This window comes from Zalophus californianus, chromosome 1, assembly GCF_009762305.2.
Source record: "Zalophus californianus isolate mZalCal1 chromosome 1, mZalCal1.pri.v2, whole genome shotgun sequence".
Lineage (NCBI taxonomy): Eukaryota > Metazoa > Chordata > Mammalia > Carnivora > Otariidae > Zalophus > Zalophus californianus.
In genome coordinates, this window is record NC_045595.1 from 169,146,067 (window position 1) to 169,173,036 (window position 26,970).

Here is a 26,970-nt window from a genome sequence, read left to right on the forward strand (position 1 = left end):
AAGTTTAAGAAGAGTAAGTGAGCTGAAACGATTTTTAATAAAGTCTTCCTAGGTGACAAAACCCACAGAGATACCAAAAGGGAGGTCATGCCCAGCATGCACCCTGTTCTCTACTTTAAATGTTAAAGTGGACCCTGGCTGTCAAGTTAGTAGGGAGACCAGCAGGTTATTTCCCAAGATGCCTTGAGGTCAGTGCTTGGCACTGAAAATTTTCTCTGCCTTTGTGATGCCCTAACAAAATGCACCAAACGAAGATATTTACTCACAGAATCCACACCCTTGTACCCTTGGTCCAATATGGACTAAAGGTCTAAAGGAAAACCTCAAGATTCCGGTTTTCTTAGTCTAGGTCTACAAGCCCCTCCCATCCACACCCCCTTCCCCATTTCCCTCCCACCAATAGTTTCCAGGAAACTGCAAATAAAAATTACCTCACTTGTATTTAAATGTGCACATTAATGATTTGAAAGCTTGCTTCAGTATGCTATTAGTAGGGGTCAGCAAATATTTTTCTGTGTCATTCAAAACACTGAGTTGACAGAGGCACAAAAGAAAATCACAGGACCACAGGTAGAAGAGAAGCCTAGAAGCCAGCCAGAGGAAACTGGTTATTTGGGCGCCTACCTTGAGTCCAGGGGAGCTCTTAGAACCATGCTCCAGTTAGTCTGGATTTGGAAATGCAGGGAACCAAATGGGGCAGGTGGCCACTGAGAAAATCGTCATCAATTCTAGGCACATTCCATTCCTTGCCAAATAATTCATGGGTTGGAGAAATAAGAGCTGAAGGATCTTGGCACATAAGATTTGAAGTGAAGATCAGTGGACCTTCAGTTCAGAGCTTAATGCCTAGTGCTTAGTCCTAAAATATGGTCTGTGCAATACTCAAGAGAGTGGTAAATTCAACTTGTTCATCTGGAACAATGACAGTCCCTAAGGCCATCAGAGGTGAATTTTATCCTGACATGTGCTAACTGGCCTGCCACAGGGAAAAACAGTCCCATGAACCTGTGCAGCTGAGTTCTCTGTATTTCATTTTCAGTCTGTGGATCAAGATATCAAATTATAAAAATGTAATTAATTAGCTGATATGGTAAAGCCTCCTTGAAGACACTTGATCATTGGCTCACACCTAAGAAATAATGCAGTTGGGTACCCAATGAGCGTGAACCTTGAGAATTTTAATCACTTCTCCAGGTTGAAAGTTGTCACAGTGACTATCTTTAGGAGGAAACCAAGAGCCAGAGGCAGCTAATAGGAAGAGAGACATGGCAGGAAACAGAGGATGATGAGAGGTGAAGTCAGAAGGGGAAGTTAGAGACAGACCATTTGGGGACAGCCTTGGCCAGGAAAGGGCAATTTTGAAGCAGGGTGAGAAAAAGGCCTACACAGAAAGATCTGTCTAGGGTTGGTCTCCAAATCTGGCCCTAGGACATCAAAGATGGGACTTGGCTCTGACTGGAATCAGTAGTAAGGAAGACTCAAACCCTTGGGCTTTTCTGAACTTCTTCTATTCCTTCTTCCAAGTAAGTTTTAGGGAATGCTTTGAAACAGGGTGGGCTTAGGAAGAGAACAGTATCTACTTAGACTGCTTTTCTCAGGTTGGGACCAGGTACAGCAAGATGGGAGAGGCTGACAGTCTTAGCAGGGACTGAACATGTACTGAGAGTTCCCTCCAGGGCACAGGAGATGGTGACCCCTGTTCTAACCTTCTTCTTGACCTGCAAGTTTCTCCAACATATCCAAAGAGTTGTGTAGCAAATGCAGGTTTTTAATTAAAAGGTGGAGTGGGTGAAACAAAATCAATTTCTTTTCCTACTTCCCCAATATAAATCAATAGTGATATGTCTGAAATAGGGGCAATTATAAAGACTTGACATAAAAAGGAAATTTGAAGTGCTAGTCAAACCAAGAAAAAGAGTAGCTTCTCTTTAAAAACAAATTAAAGTTTTTTTTTTTTAATCAAAAAAGAGCATTGCATAGGACAGGGTATAATAAAAATAATCAGAGAGAGAGAAAACCACATTATTGCTGATATGAAATCTTTACTCACAGACACCTTTTGATAGGTTTGGGGCAGCACCCTACTACAAGGTGCTTACACTTTACAACTTTAGATTCTCCAAAATTGGCACAAGGTTAATCTATTGTTATGTACCTTGCAATGCACTTAGGTTGAAGCTTAAACTGATTAGGAAAGTAAGCAATATTATTTAAAACTCTAGGCCTAAGAAAAAGTGAAGTATTCAAAATCAGCACTAGTGTGAAAATGTATTTTGAATTCACTGGTTAGAAGAGAGCAAGCAGGGGTGCCTGGGTGGCTCAGTTGGTTAAGCGTCTGCCTTCAGCTCAGGTCATGATCCCAGGGTCCTGGGGTTGAGCCCTGCATTGGGCTCCCTGCTCAGCAAGGAGTCTGCTGGTCCCTCTCCCTCTGTCCCTCCCTCCTGCTTGCACGTGCACTCTATCAAATAAATAAAATCTTAAAAAAAAAAAAAAAGAGAGCAATCATTTCTGAAGTATCTTATCAGTTTTACTTTCATTACATTCTTTTAGTATTATGGTGACCAACTTCTCTCAAAAACTTGCAAGAGAGCAACAGCTGACCACCCCCCACCCCCCAGAACTAATTCCAACTAATGTCCTAGAGCAACATTCAATTTTTCTCACATTAGCGGGATGCAGATCTGTGCTCTGGCCATATCAGGGAAAAGCAAAGAGGATCTAATATTAGCCACTTGGTAATAATTATCCAAACCTATGGCCTCTTGGGAGTGCCTGGCTGGCTCAATCTGTGGAGTGCGTGACTCCTGATCTCAGGGTTGTGGGTTCGAGGCCCACGTTGGGTGTAGAGATTAAAAAAATAAAATCTTAAAAAAACCCCCCCAAAACCAAAGCCATGGCCTCGTTTCTGCATACATTATGGCAATGCTATGTGTATACCCATAATCAAATGTTAATTTTTAATGTGTGAGTTTTCTATTTGAGGATCAAAAGAGCTATAAGTACTGTTTGAAATGAGAAGGAAAAAAAGGAAAAAATCTCCCAATGTACCATAGATTTGAACTGCTCTATCTAACCAGATTTTTTTTTTTTTTTTTTGAAGTTTGCCTAAATGAGCTGGAATTCCTTTATAGCTTCAGAGCTCTCTCTATTTCACGTCCAGGGCAGGTATCACCTTCCTCTCTTACAGCAAATCCACGATTTTTCCTTATGCCTTCACACAAATGGACTGGTTCGTCAACCACCCTCCCTTCCAATTCTGAAATTTCTGGCAGAAAAGAGATCTGTCAAAACAGGTTACTTGTATTTTTATTGGTTCCTCCAGACCATGACGACATTTCCTGAAAGGCAGTGCCAGGAAACTATTAATGTCTGTGAAAAAGAAGTGAAAGTTCTTATAAGCAAAAACTGTCTGGTGCCCCATGAGACTGTAGCCTGAAGGAATCACTAGTTTTTAGACTATAACACTGGTTCAATTGCCTGCTGTATCAGAACTCTGAAACACTGCTATCAAGGGAGAAGAGAAAAGTATCTTTCCAAAAAGAAAGGTCTTGGAGACACAACTGTCTATTTCTTCCCTTTCTCTTTAGGTAGCTCTTAGGGTAGCTGAACGGACAGCTAATGGCTGGCTCACTTAAGGCTGTCCCACAAAACTGGTTAATTCATTCAAGTAGTTAATGGATTCTTTCCCAAGCAGAAGGGGTAATAAGGCCAACACCTGGAAGACGAGAATGTAACCTTCCCCACAAATGGGAAGAAAGAATCCGTTCTAACATCCAGGTGCAGAAAAAAAAGTTCACTTTTATTAAAGGACTACAGTGATTCTGCTAATGCTAGAGTCACAGTGTGTGAGCACTTGACACTGGGGATCATAAAGGAAGCCGGAGCTTTACAGAAGACTGGAAACTAAATTAAACAAAACTTGTTTGAGGCACTGGACCTTCAGGAGACTTTCAAATACTTCAAGTGACATATATTAAGTGCCAAAATCATGTGGGTACTTGCTAAGGTTATAACTGGGTTTGTGGAGCAGAAAGGCAGCTCGCTGCACTGTTGTATCCCTCTATTTCACAGTGCCACCTGCTGGGTGAGGGGGAGAGAGCTGGACTTTGTTTCTCGGACCCATAGATAATCTATGAAGTCACAAAAAGAAGAAATGTCTTCACTCTTTCCAGTATACACAGAACACTGAGAAACAGTGCTCTCTGTGCTGGAGAGTTCACAAAGAAAGGGACAGCCCTGCTCGTCTTTGCTGCTGTCCTAGCCATCCATAGTCCAGTCATAAGTGTTTCCTCTGAAATGTCCAAAGAGGAAATAAAAGCATTAAAATAAAGAACATAAAATATGGCCTCTGCATTCTGACTACATGTCCATCTTAATAGCCAGGTCATCTGAATCATGACCTCTAAAAGCTGGGTAGTTTTTTCATTATCTTTAAGAGAACACCGTAAGTGGCCCTTCTAGATGAAGTTCAATCTATTCTCATAATTAACCCTCTTTAGGAAAACATTTAATATATGGTCCCAACCTAGTAAACACCTAAACTAGGAGCAGCTAAGAAAAAAGTGTGGCTAAAGAAACATTCACTGTCACATAAAGCACTAGGTTCTAGCGCTGGAATGTTAAAAAGAAATTAATCCATATCCTAAGCACTGTTCATTTCATACTGAACAGGTATGTTGATTTCTCCTTGCTGGAGAAGAAACTAGAGGCCCAAAATGCCTCAACAGAAGTTCCTGGGCCACATGTGTTTGAGAATTTTTCAGGTTTTAGAAAGGTGAAATGGTACATACATTATGCATTACATAACACTTCCAGCAAGTTCTTGGGCAGTACCCACTAATTGAACATTAACATTCTTGCAATAAGATATATCCATTTTCACACTAAATGGTTAGATTCTAAATAAACTTGTGTCAGTTCAGATCAAGTTTTGTTGTCAAATGAGTTTGTATAAAACTACTTCATAAACTTGTGCTTTTGGATTTCAGTACTGAAGGTAAGGGATTATGAGCCTGCCCAAGTCATTCTTGATTTTAATGAAATAGAGACAAAACAGTAACTGGCACAGAATTCTTTAAAAGGCTGAAATACTGGAGTTCATCTTGGTTGGTTCATTTTTGGGGAAGTTACTTAACATTTTTAGCCAGTTTTCTTACTGGTTGCACTGGGTAGGCATGGTGGTGGGAGTAGCAGTGGATAGGGGTTCCAGGTTAGGTCGAAGGGAATACAAGTAGTATTGGTCCAATGCATACAGAGTTCCAGTCCTATGCTAACTGCTTCTAGTTTTTTAGTATTATAAACAATAGTGTGATAAACAGCCTTGTAGCTAAATCTTTATTATGTCTCTCATGACTTATTTGGGATAAATACCTGAAAATGTAATTGCTGGGTCTATCTATAACTGCTTTTCCAGCCACCCATCCAACCATTTAGCTTTATGATAACATTGCAAAATTGTTTTAAAGGAAATCTGCACTCCCAACAGCAGTGTGCAAAAGCACCTATTTCCCTGTACCTTTGTCAACACCAGGTATGATCATTAACAAAATGTGCCAATTTGATATATGAAAAATGGTATTTTTTTAAGTGTGCATTTCTCTAGTTGTCTTGTAATTTTACACCAGCTCCATTTAATTGTTCACAATTTTATAAAGCAGTTATTCCGAAATTCCCATCATTAGTTGTAGAGTCATGTCTCTTTGACTTTAGAGTTTATCTTCCTTCTAGGACTCCTTGTGAGTTTTGAATTATGTTGAGGAAGGCTTTAAAGGATCCTTGGTGAGGTCTTTGGGATAGAGAGTGACATAAGGGCACAAATGAGTTGTAGGATATAGGGACAACTATGGTTTTATTTGTTTACTATATCGTGCTTTTTATAGTGCCTCTCTATTGTACTAAACCTAGAAGCTTTTTGGATGGCCAACAAAGCCACTTTGAAATAGCAGGCTCATATGGTTTTAGGCTTGGGCAGAGGCCACAAGGACTGTATTTTAAATTACTATTCATCCCCTACTCAGTGCATAGTACACAGCTTTTAAACTAGTTAATCATCGATCGGTTTATTATACAAACTGGCATGCTACTGACTTGGATAGCCTAGATAATTTGTGAATTTTAGGTGTTCTTCCCTCATCATAAGGGCTTATATTAGCATTGAAAAAAACATGTATTTGAATAACATATCTGCAAAATTCATATGATTTAACAGTATTTTAGATGAAGTGACTTTAGGTCAAACTTCATTTGCAAATCAGTATTCTCAGTTATGTATACCAATGGAAGAATGGGATGAATCAGATCCCAGGATTCAACATTTAATACAAAAACCGTGACCTTTCTTATACATTAAAACTCTCACTAGGCTGCTTAGTTACAAGCTATCCAAGGTATAAGTATCACATTCTCCCTATACTCCTACCTGGCTCACAGGACAGGCCCAAATGACTTGAAATGTGACAATGCTGAGAAAGGGCAAGAAATGAAAGGGTTAGTATAATTTGCTCTGAATAGGGATCCCCTAATTTAGGTCAACCGTGAGCACTAGAAATTTCCCTGTTTCACAAATGAGATTTGAAAATGTAGGCAGGGCTACTGAGAGGCAAAGCTCCCGTATTCTGTGTGACTGGTGCTTCCAGAGTGTGCATTTTAGAGATCCTGTAATTGGTAACTTCATCACAGTCTAGGCCTGCTCTTCTGTATACAGAGCACACTTGAGTAGGCAATCTACGTAGTATACATGTTTTCAGTCATCTCTCTGAAGAAGACAGACTTCTGAAGCAGAATATCCTGAGAGAAAACAAGGAATAACTCGCTATAAATATAATCACACAAAAATCTTTAAACTGAACCAGAATTTCAGGCATTGGTCTGGGCCTGGGCTGTTTAAGAAACACAGCTTTCTGTATTATCCTTGCTTTAATCACCACTATCCATGACATCACTATCGAAACCATTTATTTAGTCTGTTTTCAAGCTCCCCACATGGCAAATGACTGCCTACATAAACAAAACAATTCTGTTCTATAAGAATTCTTTGCAACTGAGACCCCTGGAGAGAGAAAAAAATATAATTGCCATCTGAACATACTGAAGTTTCTGTAAGTGGTTTTATAAATGAATTATTGACTTTCATTGAAAGAGGAAGAAAAAAAAAACCATAACGAGCTGCAGGAGGCATTTCTGAATCCTGCAGACACAGTAAAGCAAAATCATGATACCTCCATCAGCTCTTAGCTATTAGAAACCCTAGTCTGAATTTAGTCTCTGACAAGTGGGCAAGATACAACTGATGATAATCTCTTTAAGTGTAAAGACCATGTCTCTAATTTCTCATGTCTCTTACAGCAGTGGTTCTCAGACTTCTAGAGGGGAGGGGGGTGGGGGATGGGTTAGCCTGGTGATGGGTATTAAAGAGGGCACGTTCTGCATGGAGCACTGGGTGTTAATACGCAAATAATGAATCACGGAACACTACATCAAAAACTAATGATGTAATGTATGGTGATTAACATAACATAATAATAAAGAAAGGAAAAAAAATGTAAAAAAAAAAAACCTTTAATATGCATTAGAATCATCTGGATGACTTTTAAAAATAAACTACTAGGCCCTATCCTCAGAATTTCTGACTCAGAAGGTCCAGCATGGGGCCTGATAATATGCATATGCTGCTGGTCCAGGAAACACATTCTCAGCATCCAGCCTTTATAGTGCAGAGCACAGTATTAGGCAAATAGCTGGACAATAAATACTTATTGGTTAAATTGAATTCAACTTCAAAAATGATGTTTTCTTCCCTACACCAAATCTGAATACACACTGACATGCTGGTGGACTGATTAAGAATAAGAGCATGGTCACTGGTGATATCAACTGACCATATGATGATGACATGGCAAGAAAAACAAACCGAAAGTGTCATCTGCACCTCAGCATCACAATGGTGACAGCTATGGGCACTACAGCAGTGGTAAAATTATTAAAGTGAGTACCTTTTTAGTTAGGGAGAAAGAGTAATATGAAAAGTTGAAAACCAAGATGGAAGTCTTTAGAAAAACGGCTTTCATGGTTGACAATAATTTCTAGGATGAGACAGCAGGAGTAGAAGAAGGAGTAGATTTATGAAATGGTACAACAGAACTGGGATTGAATCTAGACTGCTATAATGTTAGCAGTACGACTTTTAGTAAAGTTACTTATCTCTCTGACTTTCCACTTCCTCACTTGTCACTTCGATGACAATACCCACCATGAGGATTGGAGTGGCTTGGGAACTGCAGCTTAGAGCAATGGTTCTCAAACTTGAATGGCATAAGAATTAGTTGGGAGACTTTTAAAATATAAAAACCGCTTGAAACACCGATTGCTGGGTCACACCCCCCAGAGATTTGAATTCAATAGGTCTGGGGTTGGGGGCTGAGAATCCTCATATTTGATGCTGACGCAGCTAGTTCTCAGACTACACTTTGAGTAGCAGTGGGCCAGCGATCCACATTTACTTGCCATTAACACATCATATCAAGTAGATTCCTCAATGTATAGATCAATGATATTAATTTCAATATTCTATCTCATGTCATTTGGGTTCATGGCTCTCAATCCTATCAGACTTACCGGAAAACAAGAACTGTATCCTGTTTCTCCTTATATCACACATAATGCTTACCATAGCATTCTGCTATGCATATGTTGGTAGACTGGTATTCCATGCATATATGAGCAGCAATAAGAATACATGTTTGTTTATTTAGATTTTTTTTTGTTCAAATCTGCCCTCTATCAACCTATTTAATGTGTTACTTTAAATGTGTTCACATTTAATGTGAACAAGTAACTGCTGAATTTCCTCAAAAAATTGCTGTTTGGTAAAATAAATCTTATGTAGATGGCAACATGGAACTTATTAAAAGTTCCTATGTATGAGTATGATTTCCCAGCATGCCCTCAATGAATATGAGGCTAAAGAAAATCAGCAAGGGGAAATCACAAGTTTCTTTAGGACTGTAAACATTTTCCAAGCCCTCCTGCTAGTCTCCCTTCCTCCACTCCAGGACTTCTATCCTCTAGAGAGCCAAGGGGTTTTTAAGTTCTCCATTTTTAATATTGGGCTGCATTTGTTAAAACATAAAAAAAAGAAAAATGGCTTATATGCGGTAAATTAAGCCAATAAGTTACAGCATACTTAATCCAGCATGGTGCTTTCAAATGCACACACCAGTCCCACATCTGATGAGTGGCTTTAATGTTAAAAAAAAAAAAAAAAAAAGCGTGTGTGTGTGTGGCGGGATGGGTAGTTGGAAAAAGGGGGGCAGTGGGGCTGGAGAACTGGTGACAAATTTGTCCTTTAAGATATACAGGAAATACTCAGAGGTTTTGTCTACTTTGTAAATTAAACTGCAAAGCAGAAGCTCATAAAATGTTTACTTTGATACATCCTCTGTCTTTCCAATCCACCATATCCCAATAACATTCTCAGAAGAAAATCCAGTAACTCTAGAAAGAAAAGAGGGCTCCTTAAGGTTTATAGCAGACTCAAACTCATTTCTGAAACGTCCGTTCCTCTAAGATGTCTGAAATCAGAAGCAATAGAACAAAAAAACAAGGGTTCTTCTACCTGATTCAAGAAGGTTCAGGAAGTTGAGTTTTGAGAGGAGGATTTAGAAGAACATTTCCAATCTAAGGTGTGAGCATTCAGTATGGGTAATGGTTATCGTCAACATTATTTATTTGTGACAGTCTAGGGAAACAAGTGGAGAGATGATTAGGTTTCTTATCCATACTTCAAATAACAGAGAAAAATCAGTTTATCTTTTTAACTGGAGGCTTCTTTACAGAGAGAAGAAATGAAATGCTCTTAAAAATTAGTTTCCCTTTGTGCCCTGAAACCCAGAGTTTTGATGAGGTTTTAAGTTAGGTTGACTTCTTTCCTGGGGATCTTATAAATTAGAAAAAAAAATCCCAACAACAGCCCCCAAAACAAAATCAAAACCAAAACCAAAAAACTGGTGAGTCAACTTTTTTTTTCTTTAGTAACAGAGGAAAGGAGAGAGAGAAAGAGGGTAGAGGGAGAGGGAGGGAGAGAGAGAATCTCAAGCAGGTTCCAAGGCTAGTGTGGAATCTGATGTGGTGCTCAATCTCACAACCTTGAGATCTTGACCTGAGCCGAAATCAAGAGTTGGACACTTAACTGACTGAACCACCGAGGCGCCCTCAACTTTTTTTTTTTAATGAAAAGTCAAGCCCTCAAATTAACATAATCCTTAAAATAACTTCTAAAAGACTGTCAAACTCTGGAGAACAGAGTATTCATCCCTGCACCTAAGGTGCTAATTGTTAAGGGTGGGATAGAAGTTCAGAAGTCTTTAAATTTGGTTTATAAATTTCCTTTTAGTATATATATGTAAGAAAATTAAGAGAAACTTGAGGCCACCATTCTTTGAATTAAGTAATAAGTATTCAGATAATATATTAATAATTATACTTACAGTAATTAATATAGCTATTCATATATAAGGTAATAAGCCATTCACATCTTTAATGGTGAAATCATTATTAAGGATGGGGTCGATTTTTAAATTTTCTGTTATATTTTTTCTAAATGGGCAGACAGGGAAAAAGGAGAATACTGGGGATTATTTGGAAACAAGTAGAACAAGTAGGAATCTTGGGGTAAGAAGGTTTTAGATGGCCAACAAGTAGCAGATAAGGACACTGGGATCTCAGCAGTAAAGAAAACAAGTTGCCAAGTGGTAAAATAATGACAAAGAGATGTTTAATCTAGCTTAAGTTCTTTTGATTTTAGCAGCAATGACCTCCAAATTCCATCTTCATCTTGAAGATGTCTGAGAACTCCTAGAATCTTAGCCTTATGAATCAAAAGGAAACTTATCTATTCTATGCTCCTCTCCTAATGAACAAAAGGTCTACTGGCTCAGAGAGACTAGACAAGCTGCTCAAGATTATAGATTTCATGATGTCCAGTTTGTCCAAGAAAGTCAGAACTGGGAGACTAGATATGACAGTAATCTAGGCTGGAAGGGATGAACCTTGGAACACAGTGGTGGTAGGCTGAATGTTGAGGAACCAGAACAAGCTACTTCACAGTGACATATCAGCCTGGAAGACTGGATCTCCTTAAGCCTAAGTAAGATAACATGGCTATTAAACTTTTATAGTTTTAAGTTTTTTAATATTAGGATGCATCTTATTTTTTAAAAAAGATTTATTTATTTGTTTGAGAGGCAGAGAGAGAGAAAGATTGGGACTGGGAGGAGAGGCAGGAGGGAAGGAGAGAACCTCAAGCAGACTCCCTGCTGACTGCGGAGCCCAACTCGGGGCTCGATCACACGACCCCGAGATTATGACCTGAGCTGAAACCAAAGTTGGACGCTCAACTGACTGAGCCACCCAGACGCCGCCTGATATTAGGATGCATCTTAGAATCAATGTCAAATGAGAGCCAGAAGAAGTGATGGAGCTGTCATTGCCCATGCAGGTGCCAACAGACAAATATCTGGGAAGAGATAGCAGCAGTGTGAAGCTCGGACAGGCTGGTGTAACTGACTGTATCAGGGACAGGCTGTGTGATACATGCAATGGCACACAGGACAAATGGAGAGTAATGGATGCTAGGATTGAAAAAGTATTAAATCTTCTGTGTTCAAAGAAGACAAAACCACCACAAACAGTGAACATTTCCAGATTTTCCAGTACTATTGGGGAGGTATATATAGAGTGGTGTTTAAAAGTGAAGGCTCTCAGTTTGGGGAGATGAAAAAGTTCTGGAGATGGGATAGTGGTGTTGGTTGTACGACAGTGCAATGGACTTAATGCCACTGAATTGTGTGGTTAAAAATGGTTAAAATGATAATTTTATGTTTTCTGTATATTTTACCAAAAAAAAAAAGTGAAGGCTGCAGAGTCAGTCTTTTTGACTTCAAATACTGCTTCTGATCCTTCTAAATTGTGAGACATTAGGTAAATGTAATAATCTCTCTGTTGTTTAGTTTTAACACCTCAAAATTGGGAGGGTAATGGCATGTACCTCACACAGTTGGTGAGGATGAAATGAATTAATATGTGTAAAGCATTTAGGCAGTGCCTGGAATGTAATAAATGTTGAAGAAGTGCTAGCTGTTGTTACTGGTATTGTTATTATTATTGCTCTTATTATAAAGTAAAATGACTTATTAAGAAATAGTTTTAGGGTGCTTGGATGGCTCAGTCCGTTAAGAGTCCAAATCTTGGTTTCGGCTCAGGTCATGATCTCGATCTTGAGGTCGAACCCTGTGGCATCGGGCTCCCTGCTCAGCAGGGAGTCTGCTTCTCTCCCTCTCTCTCTTCCCCCTCCCCCTGCTCGTGCTCTCTCTCTCTCAAATAAATAAGTAACTCTTAAAAAAACAAAACAGGGAGGCTGGGTGGCTCAGTCAGTTAAGCATCTGCCTTTGGCTCAGGTCATGATCCCAGGCTCCCTGCTGAGCTTCTCCCTCTCCCTCTGCCCTTCCTCCCAGCTCATGCTCTCTCTCTCTTTCTCAAATAAATAAAAACCTTTAAATATAAATAAATAAATAAATAAATAAATAAATAAATAAATAAATAAATAACAGTTCTGGCTTTTTTTCTCTTTCTCTTCTCATTCTCTGGTAGAGTACTAATAAGAAATAAAATGATGAAAATGTGAGTAGAAGAGTAAGTAAAACAAGGGCCCTAGAAAATTAACACCCTGCATAATCAGGTCTGGAACAACTAAGAATTGCCTACTTTGGCCAAACAATGAAACTCTAGTCTCTAAGCAAAGTCATGTAGGGTCCTGAACCCCTGTGCAGATTTTCAAAAGTCCACGTTTGGCCCACCTTAGACTAACCAAATCCCAGTGTCCAGAGGTGGGGCCCACGTAACTGTCCAATGACACACAAGGGGAGCCCATCATCTCACAAATGCACTCAACTGGGTATTTAGGGATGACTCATTTTTGGTACTTTAGGTATATTTGGAAGATAGCTATATATTCTAATATCTAAAACTCTGTATCCTTTCTTCCTTTTTTTCTAACAGTGCCTTTGGCTTTGATTGAAAAGAAAGGCTATTTTCTCTATGCACATCTATGGGCTCCTTAAGAAAATTCTGCTAATAAATGTTATGGCAAAGTGTGTATATGGTTTCTGACTGTGGCTACTGCTGAGCTATTCCTAAATAACTCGTATACCTAATGAGAATGTAGTTCTGTACCTTCCCATCCCCATTTTAGAGCCACACAGATATGTAGCTTATATTAGATTGAGCTTGGTATTAGATAGATCTGTATATCTCGAAGAGATACCTTATTTCTTTTTTAAACAGTGGTTTCCACTCAATGAGAGGTGGCAGCTAAGGTTTTTTTTTTTTTTTTTTTTCCCTTCCTACTCTAATCTGGTCTGATTTTGTTATATTGTTCTGGTTTAGGGCATTGGCATACTTCAAAGCTACCCTGCCAGAGGGAGGCTTCTTTTTTAGAAGTGCATTGCAATAGTTGGAAAGTTTTGGGATGTGCTGTAGAGCGATGTAAGAGGAAGAGGAATGGAAAACAGGGGAAAGCATTGCAGCAGGAGTCTCCTGATGGTTTCTCTTTGCATGCTACTTTGCCCCTTTACCCACCAAGAGATTTTATTTTATTTTCTAAAATTGCAGATCAGCAAATCCTCAGTGTGTCCTCATGACACAGAAGGTAAAGCCCAACCTCTCTAGTCTGGCATTGGAGGCTGTCTGCCACCAGACCTCAGTGGGTCAACCAAATTCCCAACACATATCCTCCAGTTTCCTCACAGTCCCTCAACATGCCCAGCACAGCTGGGGCCACAGCACCTGGAGCCCATCATTGTTCCATCTCCCCAGTCCTCCTTCTCCTTTCTCTGAACTCTAACAGGAACATTCTGTGTCATTCATTACGATCTTAGTCATATGGGCTGCATTTTAAATTAATGATTTCATACATGTGTGATTTACCTCACTAACCAGACCAAAACTCCCTAAATTAGAGGACCATGGGTTGAATTCAGCCCACATACATGTTTTGTTTGGCCTACACAATGTTTTTGAAGAATGTGAATTAGTTGCCAGGATTTAAAAAAACCTGGAGATGGCACATCATAAAAATCTGGATTTCTGACTTTTTAGACAAACTGGAAGCTCTGACAATGCTGGGCCAGCATTCCAGGATGATTCCAATAAGCTGGAGTTGCAGAATGACTGATCCCTTCAGAAGTGCCGTGTCCTTTCCACTTTGGCAAAGTCCCAATCACCCCTCTGTCCTGTACCTGGCCTCTTTCCACTCTCTTGTACACCTTCCTGTTTTCCCCTGCCGTTTAAACATGCAACCTCTGAACTACATTTTAAGTCCTTGGAGGACATGGCCTTTGTCTTCATCTTCATCCCTCACCTCCCCATGTCTAGCACACTGTTATTTACATAATAGGTGCTGAAAAACTATTTCCTGAAGGGAAGGAAGAAAGGCCACAAGTGAAGAAGCAGATGATAGCGATGGATCAGGGAGATGAAGATAAAAGGAGGCCAGGGTAAGGACACATGAGTGAAGGGTTTTACACAGTGTCTCAAGAAGAATGTGAAATGGAAGACCCTGTTCTTTTTTTTTTTTTTAAGATTTTTATTTATTTGACAGAGACACAGCGAGAGAGGGAACACAAGCAGGGGGAGTGGGAGAGGGAGAAGCAGGCTTCCCGCTGAGCAGGGAGCCCGCTGAGCAGGAAGCCCGATGAGGGGCTCGATCCCAGAACCCTGGGATCATGACCTGAGCCAAAGGCAGACGCTTAATGACTGAGCCACCCAGGTGCCCCAACCTTGTTCTTTAATAGCACCAAATGGCAGTGACTTATAAAGCTCTTTTAGAAAATTATAAGAGGTATTTTGTTTTTAAAATGATAGCTTCCCAGAAGGTGGACAATGGAAACAACTTAGATTATCTAGGGGCTCTTCAACTCTGAGTATAATTTACTGTGTCAATAGTGAATTGAGTCAGTATGACCTTTTTAAAAGGAAAACCATGAACTTTGGAGTCTTACTTTGTACTGCTGACTAGGGAAAAGAGAAATTACCCTAAAGGCAGCCTTCATTTCATGTCCATTTACAAAGCCTCAAAAGAAATACACCGTAAGAGCTGCATATTACCAAGGACCTTTTCCTGAACTTGCACCAAATGCCTTCTGCATGCATTCAAGTTGCCCCTTTTCACTCAAGTGTGAGTGAAGTTCAGAAGGGCAAGACTGTTGAATCACAGATCTGTACTTCTGAAACAAATAATGCAATATATGTTAAGAAAAAAAAAAGAAGAAGATAGCAGGAGGGGAAGAATGAAAGGGGGGAAACTGGAGGGGGAGACGAACCATGAGAGATGATAGACTCTGAAAAACAAAAAACAAACAGGGTTCTAGAGGGGAGGGGGATGGGGGGATGGGTTAGCCTGGTGATGGGTATTAAAGAGGGCATGTTCTGCATGGAGCACTGGGTGTTATGCACAAACAATGAATCATGGAACACTACATCAAAAACTAATGATGTAATGTATGGTGATTAACATAACAATAAAAAATTTAAAGGGAAAAAAAAAGGTCAGGAAGAACAGAGTTCCAGAATACTAAACACATTGCTGAATGATGAAACTTTAAGTTAAACTTCACAGATGAAACTGTGGCTCCAGGGGACAAATCAGGGCTTAACTCAATGTTCCAACAGGAGACATTTTATAGCTTCCCTCTTCTACTGAAAAGCCTCTGCAGTTCTGCTGCTGAGCAGATCAGGAAAAATTGGTCTGACTGATCCGTTGATTCCTCTGGGTTTGAGGGTATAAAGTGCACTGAGGTGATGGTGAGATGCTGGGGGATTCAGAGAAGAAAACAAGTGGAGAGACTTTCAACTTCTCCACTATGGGAGTTTGTGTTTGAACTAGAAGTTTGAGGAACTAAAGCTGAACAAAGCTTTATATTTGGGATATGAGTATCTCAAGCTGCTGGGGCAGAGAGGAGGTCGCTAATGGGAAGCTTACAGAAGCATCCAGGAACAGACATCTGCCTCACTTGACTGTCAGGTTTTCTCTGTCTGAGAAAAGAGGTGACCTCATTTTTCATTTCAAGAAGTTACAACTTAAAACCCATACCCACGGGGCACCTGGGTGGCTCAATTGTAAAGCGTCTGCCTTCAGCTCAGGTCATGATCCCAGGGTCCTGGGATGGGGCCTTGCATTTGGCTCCCTGCTCTGCGGGAAGCCTGCTTCTCCTTCTCCCACTCCCCCTGCTTGTGTTCCCTCTCTCACTGTATCTCTACTGTCAAATAAATAAATAAAATCTTAAAAAAAACAACAACCCATACCCACTTATAAGCATCTGATTGTGGAAAGTTTCATGCCATAGTTAGGAGCTTATCACAGTTTCTAAAATCCCAAAATGTAGTATCGTGAGAGAGGCAGTACAGTGGGTCAGAGCATGGGCTCTGGGGTCAGACACACTTAGATTGGAGTCCTGGCTTTGCCAGTCAGTGGATTTGGGACAGATAACTTCTTCCAGCCATAGTTTTCTTAACCGCAAAAGAATAAAAATAGCACATATTGCATGGCATTACTTTGAGGTGTGACTGAGAGATTGCATGCAGAATACTTAGCACAGCACCTGTCAGAGAGCCTCCAATAACAAGCTATTTTCATCAGAGTCTCTCAAAATGTAGAAAGATTTATATGGTCAGTTGGGTGAAAGGTCATCAGGATCTTTAAGGAATACATAAATTGGCATGGCGTTGTGCTCAGAGTCAGTAATTCTAAACAAGGTTGAGGTCAACGAGCTCTGTCAGAAGAACATGGACACTGAGTGATTTTCCAGTAGGAGGAACAGGTTATGCTGAGCCAGTCATACTCACACTTCTGCCCTCTGAGATCAAATGCATGCGTTTCTGAACCAGCTGGGCAAGCTGGGACTGTTCTGCCTGAAGCCAACTGTCCCATATGGAGCCTGATCCCACAGTCTTGGATTTTAACCAACTAAGCTAACAGATAACCAAAGACATATTCCCTGCTTGCAGGAGGCCAGCAGACTTTTACAGGGACACATCACGAAAACTTTAACAAGATGCAGCACATAAAATGCATTTTAGTAATACCCAAGAACATGAGTTTGGAAAAACCGCAGCTACTCTGTCCATTCCAATTTATAAGCAGATTCTACAGCCTGAGAGGTCTAGGCTTTTATTGGCCTTTTTCCCTGATGATGTAATGAGTATATGAAACTGAAATGCCTAAGGCTGGACAAGAAGCTCAGTACTAGAGATCACGTCATCTTTCCTTAAAGTAATATCTCACTGCATTCTTGGTTTCCTATAGAATGATCAGACGCACATGGAGAATGCAAAGTTGCAGAATATAAGAAAAGTTTATCTAGTTCACTGGAGAAGTAAAGAAAGCATATGATATGCAAAGATCATAACAGCTAAATGTTGGCTCTGCCAGCACCAGTTGTCCTGACTCTAGGTCCAGAGCTTTCCATTACAATCTGCCACCCTGAGAAATCCAATCATCACTTCCTCTTATAGAGCTACTCCAAAGTTGCAGACAAACCACCTGTTCAGTTTTTTTTTTTTTTTTTTAATGGTCTGGAGCTGTCACCTGATTGTATGGATTTCCAAAGCAATGAGACATCTGTTTATAGCTACCTATATACTCAGCATTAGCTGTGTTAATTATATTATGACACCCTTATTAATCACTAGCACATAAGCCAGCAAGTGCTAGAAACATTTCTCACCTAGATGCTATTTAGCTCAACTAGAATATGTATGAACTTTCCTTATCTTTGTATCACCAGCTAGTAAGTTCAGCAACTGCAATTAATTTAATACTGAATTACATTTGTTTAAAATAGATATTTTTAGGTTATTAAGTTTCTAAAAACCTCCCATAAAATTTTAAAAGGTGAATGTGAGGTCTAGAATGTTTAACAATATTTATGGAATGATGTGTTGGAGATTCATCAGTTCATCAGCTGAAAATGTTGTGAGAAAATCTCAGCGCTGTCAGACTTGGGTTTCCAGCTAGGGGCTTGCTATATTCTCAGCCAATAATAATTCTTGGTCCCTAACACTTTTCTATTATAAAATATACCTAAATAGTTTTCTTCTCTATTGCCTACCTTTTCCCCCTTTAAAGCCCTAGCGTGAGATCTTGGTCTATCAGGCACTCATGACCTTGGGTAAGTATGAACCTTCTTTTATCTGTGTCTTTACAGCCAGATCCGTCAGGACCTTCTTCCTTGAATGCCGTCTTAGTTTGGGCTGCTATAACAGAATACCACAGACTGAGTGGCTTACAAAGAACAGAAATTTGTCACAGTTCTGGAGGCTGGAAGTCCAAGATCAGGGTGTCAGCATGGTCAAGTTCTGGTGAGGGCCCTCTTCCAACTGCACACTGTTGACTTCTCTATCTCACATGGTGAAGAGCCAAGAAAGGAAGCAATCTGTCTTATGACTTTTATAAGGGCACTAATCCTATTTATGAGGACTCTACCCTTAGGACCTCATCTAATCCTTTAGGACCACCTAAAGGCCCCACTTCCTAATACCATCACTTATGGGGAGAGGGAGGGTTTCAACTATATGAATTTGGGGTGGGAAGGTACATAATTCAGTCCATGACAAATGCCTAAGACTAAGCCAGGGCTCTGTACACATGGATTGCCCATGATACAATCTATCCTATCAGAATAATGAGAGGACTGTAGAGATAATCTTTGCATTCCTTGGGGGGTAGTGATAAAAAACCCAATATTCATCATATTTAGAAGGCTAAATAATTTAACATAAAAACAAGCAGGAATGTGTACAATATTGAGAACATTATGAAATATTAAGGCTGGACTTTTCTTGGGTTATTATAACTCTTTTCTCTAAATTTCGTCACAAAAATTGCCCTTCTCTCAAGAGTGTTTGAGAACTAAAGAACTGGGACAGGAAAAGATTAAAATGTAAATGTGAAAATAAACATATCAAGATGTTAACAATGATTCTATGTGGTACAGTTTTGGGTAATTTTTATCTTTGTATTTTTGTGTATTTTCTACATTCACTATAATGAATATGTTATTTTTATAATCAGAAATTCCAAGAAGCTTTAAAATAAAGGTAAAGATGGGTTCTTTAGGATTTACTAATATGAGGAAACACAAATTAGGGTTTTCCTACTATCAGGTGGTGACTGTCATAACATGATAATATGTCCTGTGAATTCTGGAGAGGACCATGTGGCCACATGAATCATACAGTGAATATAATATTCCATCGGCTGAATGAATTGAGTGTGCCAATGACATTGGAGAAAATGAAAAATTAAGAGGGTGTTTTAGTGATATTGATGATTCCAAGAAACCAGAGAGGCATTGTTCAGGATCCCAAGGTCAGTGGCTGAGGTGACAGCCCTCTACAGAAACACTATGAGGGTAAGAAGAAATTGATGTGATGAGACTAGGACAGGGAGAACCCCTAAACCCAGGACAGGGGTGGCCCAGAGATGTTCTATAGGGCAAGATCAGTGACTATAGGGAAGACACTCGTAAGAGTTTAGATAGGAGACTTCCAAAAAGACGATTCTAATCTGAAGTCAGAATAAGTGGACCAAGAGGTAAATGGTAGAACATGGAAGCAGAAAGGATAAGTAAAACGGGCCATAAGAGGCTCCACAGGCTAGGAAAGCACATTTAAAAGTTTCAGGAAGGGCCTGTGCTATGATTAATGAAATTTAACCTCAACAGAATAACATGAGATTGAGTTTCAAATTACCTTCCACTTTTGAAATTTTCAGTTCTTACATTTGAATTCAACTGTAACATCTGAGACAGTGAGAAAAAAGTGGGGGAAGGCTATGGAATCCTGACACACTATGACTGAAGGTGTGCATCTTACCACTGAACTTGGGGGTATTGGTGGAAATCTGCCAAAAGACAGTATAAGCCGAAGGAAGGAAAACCAATGATCTGCTCTCTTTGGCCCCAGTATGTTCAATACAATTATTTGCACCACATTAGGAAGAAAATGAAGGTTAAATTCTTAAGTCTTGGGTCAGGGGTGGACAGCTCAAATGCCAACAACAGCCAGATAGGTAACATAAATGAATGAGATGGTTTAGTCCAAACTGGCCCACTGTGCAGGGGAGAGCCCATACTCTGAAGGGACAGCTGCAGAAATGTGAACCCAGAGTTGCCAGATCTGAGTTTTCAAAAAAAGCCAGATACCTGGATTTCTTTGTGATATCTGCTCTCGTTAGCAACTAATTCAATTTCTTTAAAAAACCATCAGGCCAAAGAAAAAATATCTGGGAAGTTATGTGGTGTCTGGGCTAGTTTGTGACCTTTGCTCTGGATCCCCTCTTCAGTATAACTGCATCTTTGGTTAAGGAGGGGATTTAAACACTATATACTATCTTGAAAGCATGCGAATATTTGACCTTTGGCCAGCCTTTCGAATACTAGGGAAGCTCAAGTGGTAAAAGAATCTGGGATAATGTAGCTCTTCATAGCTAATGCCTTGGGGAGAATATTACACAAGTTTAAGTAAGCTTACTGTCCAGATGTACAAAGAACAAAGTATAGAATTTGGGAAGAAGTTAAGTGTGGGACAGAATCCATGCTTGAAAACACTTGTATGTAATTTGCTTTGATTTTAGTAGGAAGTTGCATATGAATACTGGAGAACAAAACTGGGCCCTGAGGGGCAATTTTATAAAATGATACAGACTCAGCATATGCTATGGCAGTGACCAAAGAATTGATTAGTTAGGGTTTCTGTGGCTTTGGATAGATTTCCAGGTAAGAGACAATATGGCGAAAACAAGTATCTATGTCCCAAGTGGAAGGTAAGCTCATGGATGCTTTGTTTGAGACTAGACAAGTAAAAATGTTCAAGTGCAGACCCCTAAATGCTCAAGGAGTTGAGAGAATTTAACAAGATTCTTACTACCTATATCAGGTGTGTGTCTTCCCACCTCCCCCCATTCATGTTTACTGGGAACCTGTGAGTGTGACTTTATTTGGAAATATGGTCTTTGTAGATATAAACAAGATGAGCTTATAGTGGATAACAGTGGGCCCTAACCCAGTGATTTGTGTCCTTATTAGAAGAGGGAATTTGGACACAGACTACACACTGAAGGAAGACAATCATGTGAAGACAGAGGAAGATTTTGGAGTTACTACCACCACCACTACCACCCATAGACTGCTGACAACCACCAGACACTATACGAGGCAAGGAAGGATTCTTCTGGAGCCTTTGGAGAAAGCAAAGCCCTGCTGGCACCTTGATTTCAGCTTTCTAGCCTCCAGAACTGTGAGAGAATAAATTTCTCTTGTTATAAGCCATTCAATTTGTGGTAATTTGTTATGGCAGCCCTAGGAAACTGTATCTTTCCAAGCCACTTCTGGGATGGAAGTCTAGCTATGGTGAATTATACAATGACTTACAATTATGGCCTAAATTGGAGCAATATGTAGGGTATAAGAGATAAAGGCACAGGAAGCATACGGTCAACAGAGCATGAAAACTCTCATTTCTGGAGAGAATAGAAATGAGGAATAATGACTGGTAATCAAATGAAGAGCAGGAGAACTCCAACTCCAGTGGTGTCATACATAGCATTTATCTCAGAGTCAAACTAAATTTAATTTCACTTAGGGGAAATTACATATTGCAGATTTAAAAAATTCCAGTCATCTTATCCTTGCCCAACCTAGTTTCCTTTCTGTGAAAAAGCCGAGCCGTAGAAAATAACTAAAAGGCATTTTAGATTTTTATAAATGTAAAGAATAAGATTAAATATTAATTTATTTATAACTTTGCCCCATTCCAAATACAAAAAACTGAAACAACTGAAACAAATTTATATGATTATTGCAAGGGGTGCCTTCATTTTTGCTTTTGTAAAATTTTTAAATATAATTATTTTTGAATTTGGTTATAGGAAGAAATATAGCATTAATTTATCCATGGGTCCTAGATGTTAATACCTTCTCTTTGGTTTTTGTACCTTCATGTCTGAGATTCCCTTTTTCCATACTAGCCTGGAATTTCTAATTTAAGCCCAGAGAAAGGGAGGAGAGGCTTCCTTAGTCTCACTCAGAGGTTCAGTTAACAAAGTGACAATAATAACACAAATGATGCCATAAGGCCCATCCTTCAACTGAATGCACTGAGTTTTAGTAGGATATATATACACATCTATACGTCACCACTAACAACCATTACAACAGCTACTATCCACCATCTACCTAGACCTTGGACCAAAAGCTCCTCCTGCAATTTTGGGGCACATATTAAATGTGCTGTTCATTAGGAAAGGTATTGCTCTGTATCAATCTTTAGTAGATTTCTGGAATGTGGATGTCTGCTCAGGTAAAACTGCAATGAAGTACATTACTATAGCACATGTGTGCCATGGTCAATTACATGTTAAGAAAAGATTAAAAAAAATGGGGTGCCTGGGTGGCTCAGTTGGTGAAGCAGCCGACTCTTGTCAGCTCTTGATTTCAGCTCTGGTCATGGTCTCAAGGTCATGGGTTTGAACCCCGTGGCAGGCTCTATGCTCAGCAGGGAGTCTGCTTGAGGATTCTCTCTCCCTCTGCACTTCTCCCCCCTGCTCGTGTTCTCTCTCTAATAAATAAATAAATCTTAAAAAAAAAAATTCAACAACATCTGCTCATTACAAGTGTGTATCATTGGATCCTGGTCAGCTCTGTACAAGCTGGACTCTCAGACAAGTTCTGGTCATTGGTAGCCTAACAGATAACACATATGTCATGATAATATCATAGATAATTTAAAGGTGTATTGTTAAGTTGTGTCCAATTCCTATGTGATATTTTGTGTTTATTATATATTTATAATGTATATTTATGTATAGATATGTAAAATATTTTATAATATATTTCATGTTATTAATATGATTTAACATAAAATATATTTATAAATATAATATATGAAATATATTAAATTATATGTTTGCAATATATAAAACATAACAAAATGTATGTTTTAGGAATATGAACAGTTAGTTTTTATTAGTTATTCAATTTTGAAATAAAATTATTTATGACTTTTTTAAGATTCTGGATTAGTCTAATTGCATAGCATACACTGAGGTATCAAAATGAATTTTAAAAAACTGCAATAAAACAGAATGTGGAAAAAAATAAGATGCTGGGGTCAACAGAAAACAATTATCATCCATTTAAATTTATGATTTATGGAAAGGGTTTCATTGGTCTCATCAACTGTCTTGATAATAAATAGATGTGTCACAATTTAAAAATGAATTTACACTTAACAAAATATCACTTACATGTGTTTTTTATATTGAGGGTGGGCATAAGATAATTTGCAAGAAGGGATCTTGCTGCCTAAAATATTTGAAAACAATGAGTTTCGTAGAGGGCATTCCACATTTCGTAGAGGGCATTCCATAACTGCTTCTGGACCAAATTCGACTCTGAAGACTTTTTTTTTTTTAAAGATTTTTATTTATTGATTTGTCAGAGAGAGAGAGAGAGCGCACAAGCAGGGGGAGCAGTAGAGGGAGAGGGAGAAGCAGGCTCTTCATTGAGCAAGGAGCCTGATGTGGGACTTGATCCCAGGACCCTGGGATCATGACCTGAGCCGAAGGCAGACGCTTAACGACTGAGCCACCCAGGTGTCCCTGACTCTGAAGACTTTTATCAAGGAATTACTTTTGTGCTTTAACTCATGAAGACTTTTATCAAGGAACTACTTTTGTGCTTTAACTCAGAGAGCCATGTTCCAAGATCACAGGTGATAATTTAATGAGACTTGTGGGAAGTTTACAGAGACTTCTCTAAAAAAAGAAATTCATGAAAATGTGTTTGATATAATTTGGATTTGTTCACAGATAAAACATTCCATTTTAGCATTAAAACATGGTTAAAATCAATTTTAAGAGATTCTACACTTTCACACAGAGCATTTCACACAAATCTAATAAAGATGTCTTTCTCTGATACTGCCCAAGCTCTCTGTCAATATAAGCTCCCAGATACATTAGAAGGTGCTCAAGAAATGTTGGTAAATGGATAAACAAATAAAAACCATTTGTTCCTGCACACTATCCTATGATGCCATAGGATAAGCTGGGTGATTAAAATAGCATGTTTCTTTTAATTTAGGGCACTAGGAAGCTTAGAGTTAAATTTGTGATTTACTTCTACAATCATTAAGGATTTTGGGTAGTATATATTTGTTTCCCACTCTCACCTCCGACTTTATATTCCAATTACCCCAATTCCCTCAATTAATTACTTTATTCTTCTGTACTGCATGTTCTTTGGAAGTAAGGTATATATAGATAAAAGAAGAAATTTCCTAGGGCGCCTGAGTGGCTCAGTTGGTTAAGCGTCTGCCTTTAGCTCAGGTCATGATCCGGGAGTCCTGGGATCAAGTCCTGCATCGGGCTCCCTGCTCAGCGGGGAATCTGCTTCTCCCTCTCCCTCGGCTCCTCCCCTCACTTGTGCTTGCTCTCTCTCTCTCTCAAATAAATAAAAAAACCCTGTTTAAAAAAAAAAAAGAAACTTCCTTAAAAACATAACCCTCCAGTACCTTATTAACCTCCCTTACAACACTGAGTGGTTTTTAATTTTTTTTTAAAGATTTTATTCATTTATTCATGAGAGACAAAGAGAGAGAAAGGCAGAGGCAGAGGGAGAAGCAGGCTCCCCACGGAGCAGGGAGCCTGATGCGGGACTTGATCCCAGGACCCTGGGATCATGACCCGAGCCGAAGGCAGACGCTTAACCGACTGAGCCACCCAAGCGTCCCAACACTGAGTTATTTTTTTTAAAAAGCTCTCCCCAAACTGACTCTTCCATCTTTGGTAAGTTCTGGAAAACCCTAAGCTTTCATGGGAAAGTTAGAAAAGCAATGGCCTAACTTCTGATCTTTATTGGGTCTGTCTGTCCCTTAAAAGAGATGATATTCCTCTGAAGGAGTACTAAATGCAACAAGAGATTGGTCTGTTTGCTGCCAAAGTTTATACTTGCCACTTTTCTATAATGTAGAGAAGCCAAATGTTCCCAAAGGCTTAACCTGAAATACTAGGGTGAGAAGGTAAAGAAATAAAAGGGGAGAAAGAAAAGAGAGCTGTCTGTCAGTGTCAGGCAAATTTCTACAGTTCTTTTCAGTTGAATTTAGACATCAACTCTGTTTTGGCCTAAAAAATTTATGCCTGATTTTTTTTTTTTTTGCTATGTACTTTTATTCCCTGTAAGACATAATTCATTTAGGTTTGAAAACAGACTATTGTGTATGTGGTAACTTTCATTCCATGACACAAACAAAAAGTGCTTTTCAACAATTGTCCAAGTCCATATTTAAGCAATTAGTTTAGACCATCATGTCAAGCCTTATACAGTTCTGCACAACAGATTTTCTTTAAAGAGTAAAATACAATTTAAGAAGCTAAAAGTAAATTTAACTAGGAGAAAACCCCGGGGCTAGACAGGAATGCTGGAATCCCAGTCTTTGTCCATGTACAGGAGCTGAGTAACATAAAACCCACCTGGACCTGACTGTTTTCTTTAGCTGAGGTGTCAATAGAGTAGAAAAGATTCCTGAATTGGGTTATGTTTTCCCTCTTTAAATGGCAGTCCAAAAAGTAGTGTAGGAATCATCTGGCACCTCCAACGCCGTGAGGAGTTTCTCCCTTCACACCCCCTGGTGGGATGTGTCACAATAACTTTGCACCCACAGATATGGCTTCAGGGTGGCCCCTAAAATGGAGTGAGTTGACTGTGTAGGCAGCTTGCTTTGGTTAGCTACAGCTGCAGGGAAGAGCTGGCTCCACTCTCCCTTCCTCCTCTTCCCCCACCCACCCCAGACAAATGCTTCAGGCAGCTGCCACACTTGAGTGGTGGCAGTGCCCAAAGCTCTGAGGGTGAGGGAAGGGGAGAAATAAGGGGGCCTCTGTAACTAAAACATAACCAAATTCAAGGATGAGTAAGTGAGCTAACTTTAACTCTGCTGCTAGTTTTCCTGGTAAAATAGAGACCACGGAAGGTATGTGGTCCAGACTTGTCTGTCTCCTTCCATAATGGCTGTTCAGCAAAGTTTGGGGTCTTGTCATTTGAAAGGAGGACTGACAAGAGTGTGGGAAGACAATGTAAGCTAAAGTTGACTTGGACTGCAGCTAGATGGTCCATATATCCCAGTTTGTCTGAAACAGTCCTATATTATTAACTGTGTCTCCTTTTACTCTCAAAAGCTCTGGTCCAGTGCTTCTTAGGAGGGCATATTTACGATGTAGGGGGACAATTCTTCCTTTCATGAGCCTGCTTTGCTCACTGGAGAAAATTTAGCAGACCCACCTCTGCCCACTAAATGCCAGCAGTATACTTTCACCCTATCATTTTTTGCCCACCCTGTCATTTTGACAACCAAGAATGCCTTCCCTCTTTTCAAATGACTTCTAGGGAGAGTAGCAAAACCCTGATGGAGAGCCACGGAATGCTCTTTCAGTTAAGAAATGAGAAAGCTAAGGAGGCTAAGGGAGGTGAAATGGTTTGATTAGGGCCATAGTAGAAAGGCTGAGGCATTGTTTCTTGACTTCATATGCAGTGTTCTTTCAAGGACAATTCTATTGTCTCATGACAGACAACTGTAGTTGAATCACTGTTTGTAGAGGCACCAACTTCAGGGAAAGAATTTACATGTGGTAATAGCAGTGTTTTATTTGTGACCACTTAATCATACGCAGTCAGTAGCTTCATAACCCTTGCTGTTTTCAGAGGCTATTAATAATGTTTTTTTTCAAGGAAGACATCATACTTTAGATTTTTAAACACATAAAATCTGAAGACAAGTCATCAAAACTTTCCAGAAAGGGAATAGAGGGCTGTCATTATTTTTGGAATAAATGTATCTTAAAGAGGGGTTAATAACAACAACTAG

At 39.4% G+C, this 26,970-nt stretch overlaps 1 protein-coding gene across 3 annotated transcripts in view; it reads right to left on the reverse strand.

Annotated features, from left to right (window-relative positions):
• Window positions 1-26,970, reverse strand: part of CMSS1 (cms1 ribosomal small subunit homolog) — a 377,532-nt gene that overhangs the window by 120,140 nt on the left and 230,422 nt on the right. The window contains exon 1 of one of the 3 annotated variants that reach the window (XM_027582449.1): window positions 9,614-9,708. The exons of the other annotated variants lie outside the window; for them this stretch is intronic. The gene's annotated coding sequence lies outside the window, so the exon portion shown is untranslated. Of the gene's footprint in view, window positions 1-9,613; window positions 9,709-26,970 lie in introns of those variants that run through there. 3 annotated transcript variants of the gene reach the window in all.